The 3,693-nt window shown below is 43.2% G+C and overlaps 1 protein-coding gene across 2 annotated transcripts in view; it reads left to right on the top strand.

Annotated features, from left to right (window-relative positions):
* Positions 1 to 3,693, top strand: part of STX3 (syntaxin 3) — a 46,426-nt gene extending 42,733 nt beyond the window's left edge. The window contains exon 11 of one of the 2 annotated variants that reach the window (XM_023215518.2): positions 1,844 to 3,693. The gene's annotated coding sequence lies outside the window, so the exon portion shown is untranslated. Of the gene's footprint in view, positions 1 to 1,766 lie in introns of both variants that reach the window. The other variant, XM_023215519.2, reaches the window with a different exon arrangement.

Raw genomic sequence — 3,693 nt, 5'->3', positions numbered from 1 at the left:
GCTCTGTCACCCAGGCTGGAGTGCAGTGGCCGGATCTCAGCTCACTGCAAGCTCCGCCTCCCGGGTTCACGCCATTCTCCTGCCTCAGCCTCCTGAGTAGCTGGGACTCAGCACCACGCCTGGCTAGTTTTTTGTATTTTTTAGTAGAGACGGGGTTTCACTGTGTTAGTCAGGATGGTCTCGATCTCCTGACCTCGTGATCCGCCCGTCTCGGCCTCCCAAAGTGCTAGGATTACAGGCTTGAGCCACCGCGCCCAGCCCACTAATGAACTTTTAATATTATTGCTGATAACCTTGTAGCATGTTCACACACTCAGACATAGTTTTACATAGTTCAGACTATATTATCCATAGTTTTTTACCCAGTTACAAAATTATAAGCATCACTCCACAGCATTAAAATCTCTTTGTAAATCTAATTTCCAATATGAGATTGTGGTCATACTCTCAAATATTGAACATTTTCACAATGTTGGAGGTTTATGTTATTTTGCTATAGCTAACGGTGTGACCTTATTTAATATTTTTCTCGTTTAAATTTTCTCTTTATTATCAACTCATATAAGTTGGATTACTGAGATAAGAGGTATAAACATTTTGAAGACTTGGCACATAATACTCTGTCAGTACCCAGAGCTGTGCCTTCCTTTTATATTTGTTTCAGTGTGTCTCTTCCTATTCCTCCTTCCTTCCGTGTGACCAGAGGATCTAAAAGTCAGCTTATTAGAGCATTGAGCGAACTTCATCTCGAAAGATAAGCAACAGTGAGATGAACAACCTCTCATAGACAGGTGGTTTGTTGATTTTTTTCCCCCCCCTCTTTTTTCTGGCACCTGGAGTCTAGCCCTTGACTTTTTTGCATGTGAAGTTTAAATTTTGTTTTGGCTCTGAACAATCTGGTTGAAATAGATGTTGAAATTTTAAAAAGATAGAATAGTTGTGATTTTTCCATATCCTTGGATGAAAGGTGATATGCAAATTCGTGGTGCCCCTTTCTATTCCTAATTCCAGGACTTCAGAAGGTGTATGAATCATTTTTCAGGACGTAACTCCTCAAAGAGGAGCAGACTAATTAATATGTTGTTTTTGGTTGACTAACGTATCTTTAACCTGCTAAATTGCTGAGCAGTTGTGAAGCCGCTTTTTTTTTTGTAGTTTATTCCATGTTCCCTAATAAAGTCAAAACTGATGTGTTGCCTAGGTCTGGACTCCCCTTTTCCTCCATGTCACCCAAGGGGGAGAGGTCTCTGAACAGGAGGGTAGACGGGGTGTTTATATTTCCTAGTAATGCGCCAGCTGCTTGCTCTAAGTTCATAGTATCCTCATTTTACAGATGGGGAAAGAGCAATGAAGTTAAGGAACTTGCCCAAGGCTACATAGCTCATAAGGTGGAGCCACCATAATGCGACCCCTGAACTTTATCCATGTGCTTTTCATTGTGCCCTTCTGCTTTCTAAAAGAGAGGCAGCAGGGAGTTCATGAAGATGGAGAACCCGAAAGCAGCTCCTGCAGCCTGTCTTTGTGGTGCTGCTGCTGTGGGACCTGCAGAGCAGGTGTTTTCACCAGGGATTGTCCCTTCCCACCACGTCTTCCTGGGTGTGGACAGCCTGTGAGAAGGCTTATAAAAGGCCTAGAGGCTTTTCTATTTTTTTTCCCTCTCATAGTAGGGCTTTTTGTCCTTTGTACAGTAGGATATTTAACTCCAGGTTCTGTCCTGGGTTTGTGTGTTTCATAGTGATTGCTGGTCTTTCCTCCCCACCTTCTAGGTTTGTGGCTGACTCCTTCTGTTGCCCTTTGCCTTCTTCGTGTGTATTGATCAGCTCCTCCTTTCCCTGCCTCCTAGAAACTGATTTCACTCCAGCCTGGTGTGGCCACCCTTGTCTTCAGATGAGAATGGAGTCTGAATGGCCTTCCTGAGAGCGAGTGCAACCCGTTCCTTTGTTTCCTTGCGACCACCCTTGGACCTGACTCAGCTAACAATCTAGCCCTGGGGGAATGTGATCTACCTGATGCGACCCTGAGTTCTCCTCAGAGCCTCCTCCTGCCCCACCAGCTCTCAAGTACCTTTTCTCCTGGACTGTGTGAACTACCCAGCCTCCTTCCTCCCTGTGGTGTCAGATTATGCCTTGCACCTGGGAAAGCTCTTGTGAGACCCTCCCAAGGTGCTGTATTTTTCTACCTCATGGAGTATTCTCCTAGAAACTGCAATGTTTTCTTTTAGGGGAGTATCTTTAACAAAGCAGAAGGATTCTTCTAAGTTTGGCAACAATAAGGCTTGGATCTGAGTCTTCTACCTGGCAGGATGCCAATCCTGTTTGTTGTCCCTATGTCCTGAAAACATGGGGGACTGGCAGATGTCATTTTAGTCTGAAGAGCTGACTTGTTTGAAATTCAGCCTTAAATTAAGCTCTTAGTTGTTCAGCTTGGGGGGCAACTTTGATTTTTCTCTGTGTTATAATCTCTCATATTCACTCAAGGAGGGACCAGGATGATACAGTCATCTGAAGTTACGCTTTGCAAAAGGCTGAGGATATGGAATATGTTTCCATGTCTGAGTCTTAGAAACTGGCTGTTCATTGTTAGAAAGCGATGCTTTGTGAAACTATTGCCTTGGGGCCACAAATAATCAGGGATTTTAAATTGGGCAAGGGACAAGGTGCTAGAATCCTAAGCTCTGGAAATATTTCATGACACTGGTGTATTCACTCATGTGTTCCAGATGTATTCTAATTGTGTATGAGATGTATGTACACATATGTGTGTGTCTGTCAGGAAGTAGGAAATAAAAATGGAAGCTATTATGACCAAAAAAAAAAAAAAAAAAGCCAACTTTGAGCCAGGATAAAAATTGGGTAAAGGACATTTGCTTACCTGCAAATGAATCACTATGGAAATGTGATCTTCCCCTATCATCAAGAAACTTGTTTTCTGGATGAATACTGGGAGAATAAAATGAGAACTCTGGAGTGAGCTAAATTGATCCCAATTAAGTTCTTCTGCTTAGCAGACAGAAAGTATAATTTTTTGACACCCTTCCCCACCTGCTGCCTATGCTAGGCTTGTCCTGAGAGCATCCCTCAGTAATTTGATATTCATGTGGCCTACAGGATGTCTCATCTGGAGGGCTGAGTCAGTTGGGGAACACCACAGGCTACACAGTAGCTCTTCCTGCTACTGGGTTAATGAGTTTGGCAGGTTCTTATCTCACTCAATTATCATGGAAGCAACAGCAGCAGTGGCCAGGAAATCTTCTAGTGTAGTGTCTGTGCTAACCCAGTGGTAAATCCCTTAGATCCCCTCCTGTTCTCTGGCAGTCTCCTTGATTTTGGGTACCGTGTATATTTTCAGCTTTGACTTTAATGCTTTCTAGGATAGGGTGAGCACCCTTAATCCAGGCACTGTCCGTTAGCTTCCTTTGCAAAGGCTACTTACTGCTGGTCACAGTCCAGCACTCAGACAGAGCCAAGGGGATGTCCTCTTGCCCATGGCTATGATGTCAGACAGTGGATGGGCTCCAGCAACAAGAGACAAAATCACTAAAGGCCTTTGCTCTCCTGTTACATTGAGGCCTGGGGCTTACAGTTTGGAATACGACATGTGAAGGTTTTTGTTGTTATTTGTATTTTTAAAATGTAAACTTGATTATTTTATTGCTAATTTAAAAATAAAAATGACTTTGTATTGATTGTGAAA

This window comes from Piliocolobus tephrosceles, chromosome 13, assembly GCF_002776525.5.
Source record: "Piliocolobus tephrosceles isolate RC106 chromosome 13, ASM277652v3, whole genome shotgun sequence".
In the NCBI taxonomy this organism is placed as follows: Eukaryota; Metazoa; Chordata; class Mammalia; order Primates; family Cercopithecidae; genus Piliocolobus; species Piliocolobus tephrosceles.
This window is presented reverse-complemented; position numbering and strand designations above follow the sequence as displayed.